The sequence below is a fragment of the Dromiciops gliroides genome, chromosome 1, assembly GCF_019393635.1.
Source record: "Dromiciops gliroides isolate mDroGli1 chromosome 1, mDroGli1.pri, whole genome shotgun sequence".
Classification (NCBI taxonomy): domain Eukaryota; kingdom Metazoa; phylum Chordata; class Mammalia; order Microbiotheria; family Microbiotheriidae; genus Dromiciops; species Dromiciops gliroides.
The window spans coordinates 70571993-70584826 of NC_057861.1; the positions used below are offsets into that span (position 1 = coordinate 70571993).

The 12834-nt window shown below is 39.4% G+C and overlaps 1 pseudogene; it reads right to left on the reverse strand.

Moving 5' to 3' along the window:
- Window positions 1–438: 438 nt before the first annotated feature.
- LOC122735376 lies at window positions 439–3178 on the reverse strand (annotated as a pseudogene).
- Window positions 3179–12834: the final 9656 nt, after the last annotated feature.

Below are 12834 nucleotides of genomic sequence, written 5' to 3' on the forward strand. Positions count from 1 at the left end.
TTAGTTAAAGATGCCATTTTGCTGACAAAGAAACTGTCAGAGTGATAGAGTGGAAAGAACACTGGACTTGAGATCAGTGACCTAGATTGGAGTCTTGACTCTGATGCTTGACTACCTTTGTGACTCTGCCTACTAGCCATAGAACCATGGATGATTCATTTAAACTTTCTGAGCCTTTTTTTCTATATAGTGGAATTGCTGCTAGGTCCACAGCAGCTAGGGAATACTTCCTCTTATTAAGGGGATTAAGCTCTCTTTTCTTATACCTTTCAAATCACTAACAAACCCCAATCCTGCCATTCCCATGGACACATTTACTCTTGGATTAAGTTATAGCTCAATTATCCCTCAGTTTTCCCAGTTGGGAATAAAAAAGTCATCCAATGTATAGTATGAATTGAGTATAAGAGGAGTTTATTATTACTTGTAAAAAGGAATACTAAGCACGAATGGATCATAGCACACATTACAGAATGACTAGGACAAAATTCAGGAATGTAACAATTATGGTTACAATAGGCTGGGAGGCTAATATTGAAGCCTTATGAGAACACACAGCAGTTTAAAAGGCGTCTAGTTTTACATTTTACATTTTAATCTGATCAAATGTTGGCATCAGTCTGCCAGTGAAATAGCGAAGCTGGGCTAATCATCTTTCCGATGGTCTCTCTCTTCAACGCAGACATATCCATTGCTTCTAGCTCACTTTCTGTCATAACTATAGCTAAAGCCAACCCCCCTGGTAAAAATTACAATCGCCACACTCTCAAACCTCCCAGAACTGATTCTAGAACTCATGGTACTGGACATGTTCCATTCTGGGATACTTACTTATCCATGATCAGGAAACAAAAACCAAATCCAATAGGGTTAGAAGTGGTCATGTGTTCACTGTCACATGGAGGCCAGGTAGGACATCGGGCACCTGCTTTCTCCCAGACCTGGGTCTCAGGACCACTTTATTTATTTATTTAGGGCAGGGCAATGAGGGTTAAGTGACTTGTCCAGAGTCACACAGCTTGCAAGTGTTGTGTCTGAGGTCCTCCCAAATCCAGGGCCCATGCTCCATACACTGTGCCACCTAGCTGCCCCTGAGGATCACTTAAAAATAGTTCTCATACTTCACAGAGTCAAAGAGCCCGGTAGCTGGCTGTCGTATATGCCCCGAGTCCTCAGTTATTGTGGCTTAGCATCCAGTTAGAGGACTTTCCATCATCACATGGTGCAGATCCAAAAGCATGGCTAGAATGTATGCACATGCTCAAAAGAACGTCCACCATGGGTCAGTTTACTCATGTAATACATATAAAATGAGGATAATAAGACATGCACTATCTCACAGGATTGCTGTAAAAAATGTGCCTTGTAAACCTTAAAAGCACTATATGCGTGTGAATTATTATTGATGATGATAATGATAACAGAACAACAATGACAACAATAAGAAGTTGAGTAGCCGAGATGGAAATTTATCCATAGTTAAATGCATGCCTTTATCCTTATTCATGTGGCCATCATCATAGTTCATGATGTAATCACCTTTCACCATCCAGGAGATGTAGTAGACAGGGAATGGAATTTAGAATCAGGAAGGCTTGAGTTAAAATCCTGACTCAGACACTTACTAGCTGTGTGACCCTAGGCAAGTCACTTAACCTTTTTGCGCCAATGGGTTGGACCAAGAGGTTAATGAAAAGCAGGGAGCCACTCCGGGCATCCTTGACCAAGAAGATGAAAGAATGGTCAGCACAAGAGAGCTTGGGGGTCCATAGCTTCTCATGCTCCTCAGTCTCCTAGTCAAAGGGACTCCCCTCTGTATCCCATTCAAAGGCTGTGTAATGGAAGACACAGGTAGAGGTCTTTCTTGCCTGACTTTAGAGGTGGGTCCTCTTTACTCTTGTCAATGGCCTTGATTAGGTCCAGGCCAACTAGATGTTTCTGGAGGTTGTGGATAACTCCCACAAGGTCCTTGGGCAGGGAAATGTCCAGAACCCTCTTCTGCAGCTTTCCCACTCAGGTCTTCAGCTGCTTTTTGGTTGGGGGCTTTTAAAGTCTCTCCAGGGGCTCCGCATGGTGAGGATATCATGAAGAGGAGGCTTGAGAGCTTATGGGCCAGAAGCATCTCAACAATCTGGAGTTTTGGGGTCTCATCATTATAGTAGTTGTAAAGAGGGTCAGCTAGGTGGCACAGTGGATAGAGCACTGGCCCCGGAGTCAGGAAGACCTGAATTAAAATCTGACCTCAGACACTTAGTAGCTTTGTGACCCTGGGAAAATCACTTAACCCCAATTGCCTTAAATATCTGGGGCCATCTCCAGTCATCCTGTTGTATATCTGGACCCAAATGGCTCTGGAGAAGAATGAGGCTAGTGATTTTGCACAGCCCTCCCTCACTTAAATCCAATCCACAGCAAGTGAATCATCTTCCAACGTCATGCTTCTCTTTGAGAATGAAGGACAAGAAGAACAACAACAAGTTGTAAGGACCTTGTGTGTTGCTTCAAGGGGATACCATCTGTGTAGGAGCAAGGCTCTAAGAAGCTGCATTTGCTGACCATCTCCTGGTGGAATTTTTCATTCCAGTGAAGCTTGAAGAACATGGCCTTGATGACAAGGGTGCCATCAGTCCTCTCCACATCTTTAGTGACCTTGGGAAGCTTGGTTCAGGTGGCCTGGGAGGCCCACTCATTAATGGACTGTAAGGTGTTCTACTTGTCTCAGAAACAGATTCCAGAGTCTTCCCAGCCACTGAGTTTCCTGCTGTTCTGCACAAAGTCATCAGCAAAGCTGACAGAGCTGGTCCATTTAAAACAACTACCTGGTTTCTGTGTCACACTGTGGGCCAGGAGATGCTCGTGGTCACCAGCCAATGGCCAGGCTGGTTTATTCTTTCTTCTCACACAGCTCGTCCTTGCTCAGCACTGCCTTGACCTGTGAAGTTGTTGCTACCTCCCCCGTCTCAGATCAGCCCCAGGAATGAAGTTACTGATGAAGGGGAGGGTAAGATGTTCACTCCTGGGCAATGGCATGGTATAAGTCAAAGGTCAAATTAGAGTTGCACTTTGCCTTCTCCCTTAGCTCTGTTTTACCTGCCTTGCTGCCTGCTGGCTTCTCGACCTTAGCTGCCCTGGCCTCTGCCAGGAGGCAGAGATTGCTAATGAGTTGCATCAGCCACATGGCTTCGGGGAGACCAAGACCCTGATTCCTGATTCTAGGAACCGTGAACCTTGCCCAGAGAGAGCTCAGTGCTTGCTTTTGTCATTTTGCTCTTGGGGGCACAGAGTTGAAGGGGATCTTAGTCAGGCTGTGCCTACCCTCAGCTCTGTCCTGGCACTGACTCTCTCACAGTGGTTACTTTTCACCAAATAATAATTTTCCTTCTAAAAATCACCAGGCCAAGACTCATCTTTACATATTAATCATCAATATTCCACCAAAACTCGATTTTGGCATTTCCTATAATGTGATTTTTCTTTTGTCAACATCTGCTGAGGTCACAGTAGTTAGATTTGGCATTAGAATCTCTTGTTTTCATTATTGCTGTTTTCTACCTGGAGCTGATGTATTTGTTCTTTTTTTTTTAAAGAGAAAAGCAGCCAAATTTCATTACTCAGTTTAATTCCTGCCAGATTAGAATGCTTCTCATGCTCAAGAACACACGATGCTGAGAGAGGTTTAGATTCTTCTTGTGGGGAGGGGTCCTCATGAATAAGGTGGATGGTTATTGTTTAAATATGGTACTTTTGAGAAGCAAAAAGTTCATGTAGCTCTGAAGGTATTTTGAACTTGTCATTTTATTAAATCTCCCCATGTAGAGTTGTATTTAGCACACAACAAAGTTCTGGGTATAGTGTGGACATTTATTTTATTCTTATGAAATTAATAATCATCAATAAACATTAATGTTTCAATACACAAAGAACCAAAAAAAGGGGATTCTATATGAAATTGTGAACTCCTGTTACCTTTTTTTTTTTTGCTGGGCAATGAGGATTAAGTGACTTGCTCAGGGTCACACAGCTAGCAAGTGTCAAGTGTCTGAGGCCGGATTTGAACTCAGGTACTCCTGAATCCAGGGCTGGTGCTTTATCTACTGCGCCACCTAGCTGCCCCCGTTACCTATTTTTTAAAGTATATATTTAATTTGAAAAAGTAGTAGCAAACTTGCTGTTTGTATTTCCTTCTCAATTTTTTTCTTTTCTTTATTGTATTATTAAAATATTTTATTGATGCTCCTTCTTTCTTCTCTCCCTTCCTTTCCTATTCCCTTCCTCCCTCCCTTCCCTCCCTCCCTCCCCTTCTTTCTTTCTTTCTCCCTTCCTTTCCTCCCTCTCTCTCTCCTTCCTTCCCTCCTTCTACTTTCTCTTTCTTTCTCTCTCTCCTTCCCTTTTCCCCTTTCTGTCTGTCTCGTTTCCTTCTTTCTTTCCACTACTCACTCACCTTCACACATGGCCCCTCTGTCCCTAATAGATGTTGTCCCTTGTAGTCAATAAATATAATCAAACAAAACAAATAAACACATTGGCCATATATAGAAATATATGTGTCATTCTATACTTCTGGCCCATCACCTCTCTCCTGAAAGGCAAGTGGCCTGCTTCACCATCAGTGTTCTGAAGATATGATTTGTCGCTGTATTGATTAGTCTTTCAAAGTTGTTTTCTTTTATGTTACCTCTGGTTGTTGTGTAAATTATTTTTCTGCTTCTGCTCACTTCACTCTGCATTAGCTCATATAGGCCTTCCCAAGTTCATCTGAATTTGTCATATTTGTTATTTTTATGGCACAGTAATATTCTATTACATCCTTATACCACAGTTTATTCAGCCATTCACCAGTTAATGGTCATTCAATTAGTTTCCAATTATTTGCTACAACAAAAAAAAATGCTAAAATATTTTGTACACATGGTTCATTTCCTCCTGTATTTGACCTCTTTAGGGTCTATTCCTAGAAGTGGAATTTCTGAATCAAAGGACATCATAGTTCAGTGATTTTTCTGAAGACATTTAGTAAATGTTTGTTAACTGATTATATTCATTTTACCATTTGCTTTCATAGAGTGACTCAGCATATGTGCTATGTAAATAATGAATGGGGTGCTTGGTAAATTTTGTTTAGTTCACTGTATTGATCTTGAACAAATGTGTTTCTCTGAAACTTGGAAGCTTATGGTTATGCTGAACATTTATTAGACACTCATCTTGTTCAGAAAACAAAGGAAGAAATAGGGGCTATGCCTGTTAAGTTGGTTGCTGTGTAGTTTCTTTCTAAATCCTATAATGACATAGCCATTTACAAGGGCTACATTAGGTTTAATCAATAAGTAATGACAACTCTATCTGTTGTTCCTTTTGTACAGAATATTTTTGGCTTAATCAGTACCTTAGCTGGAAACCTTGGCATATACCTCCCTACAGGAGATGAATTAAATTTTGAATAATCTATTAAAACTAGGTAGAGGGAGAAGGAAGTTTACAGGAAAAAAAATTAACCCCATATCATTTCAAGAGCATATAAGGATGAAATAGGGAGGGCAACAAATAGAAGAAAAATGAAAAGAATCTATTAATATTATCATAAAAATCTTCCTCTGTATTAGTAACAATGGAGTCACTACATTTTTACTTTAATATTAGTCTCTTCTTATACAAAATGACTAAAATGGTAACATTTTACATAATTGGACATGTATAACCTATATTTGATTGCTTACTGCCTCAGGGAGAGAGGAGGGGAGGGTGGGAAGGAGGGATAAAATTTGAAACTCAAGACTTTGAATAAAATGTTTATTATTTGTTTTTGTTTTTTGTTTTTGCAGGGAAATGAGGGTTAAGTGACTTGCCCAGGGTCACACAGCTAGTTAAGTGTCAAGTGTCTGAGGCCAGATTTGAACTCAGGGAGTCCTGAATCCAGGGTCGGTGTTTTATCCACTGCACCACCTAGCTGCCCAAATGTTTATTATTTTAAAAAATAAAGTAATACAAAGGTAAAAAAAATGTTAGTCTCTGATACTCTGCATAAGGAAGTAGAAATAATGATCCAAAACACAATGATGGGGAGAGAAGTTAGATTAGACCAAGAATATACAGAAAAGGTCCATGCTGTATTTTACACAATTTTGATGGCATTGATTTCTTTGGGGGGGGATTATCTATGCCTAGTGGTACCAACGCTGGTATATACACAGTTTAATGACTTTTGGGGTATAGTTTGGAATTGCTTTCCAGATTGGCTAGACCAATTTGCAGCTCTACAAGCATTGGTGTGCCTGTTCTCCCACATCCCCTCCAACAATTTTAATTTTCTGTTTTTTATCATCTTTGTCAATTTGATGGGTTGGAAGTAGAAAATCAGTTATTTAAATGTACATTTCTCTTATTATTAGTAATTTGGAGCATTTTTTCATTTATTTGCTGACAGCTTGTATTTCTTCTTTTGAGAACTGCATGCTTATATCCTTTGACTATCTAATAGATGATGACTCATTCTTATGTATGTCACACATACATGTATCTCTATATATGTGGGATTGTCTGAATATATATAGACAAGGGCATGGGTAGTTGGATAAATCCGATCTCCGATTTGGTCCACTTTTGTGGAGAGTAGGAGGAAGACCATGCTGGGACAACCAGCAGCCTGGTTGGGGTAGGGGAGAGAGAGGGATGGTCAGGGTCCAGGTCCACTGATGCAGGATGTCTCTCATTCACTCTCAGATGTCAGGCTAGAATTATATCTATCTGCCATCTCTCAAATATCTTTAGGGATTATGAGTCTGGCTTCAGAATGAAAGTCATTTTCCTGTTTGCTCTCAAGGGCTTAGACTTGCCAGCTTGGTTCCTGTCCATATACTGGTTACACAAAAGACCATCATGAATAACTAATAAACCTTTTTTTTTGATCTACAAAAGCAGCAAACAGCAATTGGAAAAGTTATTTAGATTAGAATATACCAAAGAACACACAAGGGTAAATGAGCTCTTCATCTGCGAGTGAGATAAGATTTTAGCTCAACCAAGGAGGGAGGTCTGCATATCCCTTCTATTGAGAAGCTAGTGGGGCCATGATACATCTGTGATATTTCCTATGTGCATATTGGTAACTATACTTCCAACTTTATATATTCTGTTGTTGTTGCTGCCTGTTTGACAACGAGCCCTGAAGACTTAATCTATCATTGGAATTCCCCCATTGGGAAAGGAAAGTTCACATCTGTAGGCACCAAGGATAAAGCCAGTATATTGGACACTAGATTAAAGATGAGAGGGGCAGCCAGGTGGCACAGTAGATAAAGCACTGGCTCTGGATTACATTTTATGTATTTGAAAACATGATTCTGAGGAGGGATCTATAGGTTTCACCACATCACCAAAGGCAGTATTGTGAAAAGGACATTAATAAGGTCACAAAAGACAAACTTGGTTTTCACAGTAAGGCGGGAGGTTAGTTCATCTGCAGAAAAAGAGGGGAATATGGATATGGTTGGGAACTTAAGGGAACAGGAAAAAGTTTATAATAATAAGTCACTAAATACTTATTAAGCACCTACTATGTGCCAGGCACTGTGCTAAATGTTAGGGTTACAAAGAAAATCAAAAGAAAGTCTCTGATCTCAAGGACCTCACACTGTGAGAAGTGTAGTTCAATAATTTTCATTGGAGTCCTATACTGTGACCCCATTTAGGGTTTTCTTGGCAAAGATACTGGAGTGGTTTGCCATTTCTTTCTCTGGCTCATTTTACAGATGAAGAAACTGAGACAAACAGGGTTAAGTGACTTGCCCAGGATAACACAGCTAGTGTCTAAGGCCGGATTTGAACTCAGGTCTTCCTGACTCCAGGCCTGGTGCTCTATCCACTGTGCCACCTAGCTGCCCCCAAACTAGTCTATTGGCAGTCTCCAATTTCTTTTTATTTTTTAAAAACATTTTTATTTGTAATAAAGTATTTTATTTTTTTCCCGTTACATGTAAAGATAGTTCTCAACTTTTGTTTATACAAGTTTTCCAATTTCAGATTTTTTCGCTCCCCCCTCCCCTAGACAGCAGGTAATCTGATATAGGTTATATATACATACATAATAACATTAAACATATTTCTACATTAGTCATGTTATAAGAGAAAAATCAGAGCAATGACAAAAAACCTCAAAATAGAAAAACAACAGCACCAAAGACAAAAGAAATAGTATGGTTCATTCAGCATCTACTCCACAGTTCTTTTTTTTTCCCCTGGATTTGGAGATCCTCTTCTATCATGAGTTCCCTGGAACTCTTCTGTACCATTACATTGGTGAGAAGAATATAGTCCATCATAGTAGATCAACACACAATGTTGATGATACTGTGTACAATGTTCTCCTGGTTCTGGTCATCTCACTCATCATCAGCTCATGCAAAACCCTCCAGGTTTCTCTAAACTCCTCCTGCTCATCGTTTCTTACAGCACAATAGTATTCCATTACATTCATATACCACAACTTGTCCAGCCATTCCCCAATTGATGGGCAACCCCTCAACTTCCAATTCCTTGCCACAACGTAAAGAACAGCTATAAATATTTTTGTACATGTGGGTCCCTCTCCCCTTTCCATGATCTCTTTGGGAAAAAGACCCCAAAGTGGTATGGCTGGGTCAAAGGGTATGCACAGCTTTATCGCCCTTTGGGCATAATTCCAAATTGTTCTCCAGAATGGTTGGATCAGTTCACAGCTCCACCAACAATGCATTAGTGTTCCAATTTTTCCATAGCTTCTCCAACATTTATTATTTTCCTTTTTTGTAATTTTAGCCAATCTGATAGGTGTCAGGTGCTACTTCAGAGTTGTTTTAATTTGCATCTCTCTAATCATTAGAGATTTAGAGCATTTTTTCATATAGGAATAGATAGCTTTGGTTTCTTCATCAGAAAACTGCCTGTTCATATCCTTTGACCATTTCTCAATTGGGGAATGACTTGGATTCTTATAAATTTGATTTAGTTCCCTATATATTTTAGAAATGAGGCCTTTATCAGAAGTACTGGCCACAAAAATTGTTTCCCAGCTTTCTGTCTCCCTTCTAATTTTGGATGCATTGCTTCTTTTTGTACAAAAATTTTTAAATTTAATGTAATCAAAATCATCCATTTTGCATTTTATAATATTCTCTATCTCTTGTTTGGTCATAAACTGTTTTCCTTCCAAAGATCTGATAGGTAGACTATTCCTTTCTCTCCTAATTTACCTATGGTATCACTTCTTATGTCTAAATCATGTATCCATTTTGACCTTATTTTAGTATAAGGTGTAAGATGTTGGTCTATGCCTAATTTCTGCCATACTATCTTCCAGTTTTCCCAGCAGTTTTTGTCAAATACTGAGTGCAGTCTCCAATTTCAACCTGCCATCTTTCATTCCTGAAATGTATTAATTCTCATTTAATGATCAGGAAATAAGGATAAGGGAATACTTGTGGTGAACAATGGGGAATAGTAGCCTTAGAAGTCCCATGGGAATTGGTAGAAACATGGTTCTCTTTAGTCTCCTTTTAGAAATACTTGTATATTCAGAGGGCTATTTAGCCAGCAACTAAGCCACTTCAAATAAGACAGAACTGAGAAGTTACATCAGCAAGAAGACTTAGGTGCTGATTCAAGAGTACTATTTCAGGGAAATAACTGTAGAAAATGTGCATGTTCTATATTCTGGGCTTTCCCCCTCCCCCCTTTTTTCGTTCTGATCCTGGTGTGGGGATTTTCTATTCCTAACACTGCTTGTGTTCCTGGCTGAATTCCAGGATCCACAGAACAAGTGGTCTCTCAGGGTGCCTTTGATTAACAGAAAATGCCGTATTAGCAAACCTGACTGGCTTAATATACATGACTTTCCCTCCTTCATATTCTTGAAAGCAGGCTAGGAGTGATGTCGGAAAAAGGGGTGGGAGTTTAGGGGAAACAGGTTTAAGGTTGTCCTAAAGAGGCAACTGCATCTTACCTATGGGTTCTGTGAAGTCCCTTTTGACATTTTTTGAGGGGGGCAGGGCAATGGGGGTTAAGTGACTTGCCCAGGGTTACCCAGCTAGTAAGTGTCAAGTGTCTGAGGCCGGATTTGAACTCAGTTCCTCCTGAATCCAGGGCTGGTGCTTTTTCCACTGTGCTATCTAGCTGTGTCCCACCCTCCTTTTGACATTTTAAGGGGCCCATGGACATGTAGCACGTACATGCCTCAGCTCCACAGCCAGAAACTTCTAGGTTTTCAGGAAAGGACATTCAGAGAGGAGGAAAGAGAGGGAAAGTGTGGGGAATAAAGGATCAAAGAGGAGGGGAGATAGATGAAAAGGCACAAGAAAAAGAAAGGTGAGGAAAATATCCCTACAGATATGAAATCATGGGGGATGAAACAAAACTGCCAGGTCCTGATTAGTGTGAATATAATGAATCCTGTGAAGTGGTCACATGTGTTTGAATTCACACTCTTCCAAATTATAATTATGTAAAATATGGTCATTGGTTCCAGCTTAAAAGAAATAAGCAGTGAGAATTGGAATAATGCAACCACTTCATGGGATTCAGTATTCACACTCTTTGCGACCTTTTGTAGTTCTGGAGGCTATGAGATGCCCAGTCCAACCTGGCCATCATCATACATAAGCCTATAGTTACATGCTTTAATATCCAATCATTTGGCAAATCTTGTTGATTTTACCTCCACAGCATCTGTCCCTTTCTCTTCACTCACAAAGCCTTTCCCCTAAGTCTGGCCGCCATTACTTTTTTTTGGACTCCTCTCCTTTCCTATGTGCTTGTGAATCTAATGATCATTTCTACATAGCTGACTCCCAAACCTATATATATCTAGCTCCATTTTCTCCACTAAAGCTTCAGTCTCTTATCACCTTTTTAAAAAAATTAGATTGATTTAATTTATTAAGTACTTTCTAAGTGTATAACACTGTTCTGGGTAGTTAGGACACAAATCCAAAACAAAACAAAAATCTATCCTTTCCGAAAATGTTTGTATTTTACTTGGGTGGAAGTATGTATAACACCACAAACATAAATAATTACCAAGTGTATATAAGTTATGGCAAAGCCTTTTCAAAGGGGAGAGAAGATTAACAACTGGGGAGATAAGGAGAGACCCCTAGTAGGAAGAAGCAACTAAGTTTTGCTTTGAAGGAAACTAATTATTCATAGAGAGAGGTGAGGATAGGAGGATTTCCATATAGGAGAACCCTATAAGATAGAGAAGGGGGTTGGAATGCCTTATAAGGAAAACAGAAAGGAGACAAGTATTACTGGAACAAATAATGCATAAAGGGAAATAAAATGGTCAAAAACTACACTAGGCAAGTTGGATTAGATTTACTGAATGCTATAAATATTAGGATGAGGATGTTGCCTTTATTTTGTGTTGGTGCAATTCACCTATTATTTATTGGACATTTCAAACTGGATATCTCAAATGCATCTCCAAGACATCTCAAACCCAACATGTATTTTTATAGATCATTCTCTTTTTAAATTTTAAATTTATTTTTCTTTTCTTTTTTTTTTGGATCATTCTCTTCCCTCTGCCAATCATCCTTCTTTCAAACTTTCCTATTTCTGTCAAAAGCACCCCTCATTTCCCTGGTTTTCCAGATTTGTAACCTGGTGGGTGTCATCCATGACTCCTCATTCTTGCTTGCCTCAGATACCCAATCTTGTCAAATCTTACTCTTTCTTTCTCCTGTTTATATCTCTCATTTGATCCACTCTCTCCACTAACACAGCTACCACTTTAGTTCTGACGCTAGTTCCTCTCATCCGGATTGATCTCCCTGCATCTGGTATCTCTCCATTCCAGGATAGTCTATACACTGCTACCAAAGCGATTTTTCATAAAGGCAGATCTGATTGTGTCACTTCTCCCCTCGGTAAACTCCAGTGGCTTTTCTATTGCCTCTAGGATAAAATATAAACTTGTCTTTTTGGCTTTCAAAGCCTTTTACAACCTAACCCCAACCTATCTTTCCAGCCTCTTTGTACGTTAATTCCCCTCCCACACTGTGATCCTTCTGAACTGGACTTCTCTCTGTTCCTCAAATAAAACCTTCCATCTTTCATCTCTGAGTCTCCGTACTAGTTGTTCCTGCTACCTGTAATTGTGCATCCTCCTCATTGATCCCTCTTTTAAGACACAGCTCAAGCCTTTCCTGACTTCCCCAAATGCCAGTGCTTTCTTTTGCAAAAACAAAACAAAACAAAACAAAACAAAAAAACAACCCCCCAAAACAAAAAAAAACCCCAACCCTTCTATTTAACTACATTGTATTTATATGTATTTATTCTCATGTAAATGAGAATATATTAATAAATATATTTACTCTCACATGTTATTCTTATATATGAGAATATATTTATAAATATACTTTTATTCTTATATATTATTTTCACCTTTGACTGTAACCTCCTTGAGAGGAGGGAGTGCTTAGTACTTTGTATCCCTAGAACCTAAAAGACCCTGGCACTTAGTAAGTACTTAATAAATGCATCATGATTGGATTCATGTTGCTGTTAAAGTGCTACACTCAATATGCCAGTAAATTTGGGAAACTTAACAGTGGCCAATGGATTGGAAAAGTCAGTTTACACCCCAATCCTGAAGAAAGGCAACGCTGAAGAATGTTGAAATTACTGAACAATTATGCTTATTTCACATGCCAGCAAGATTATACTTAAGATTCTGCAAGCTAGGCTTCAGCAATATGTGAGCCAAGAATTACCAGAAGAACAAACTGGTTTTTGAAGAGGCAAAGGAACTAGAGACCAAATTGCCAACATTTGCTGGATAATGGAGAAAGCAAGGGA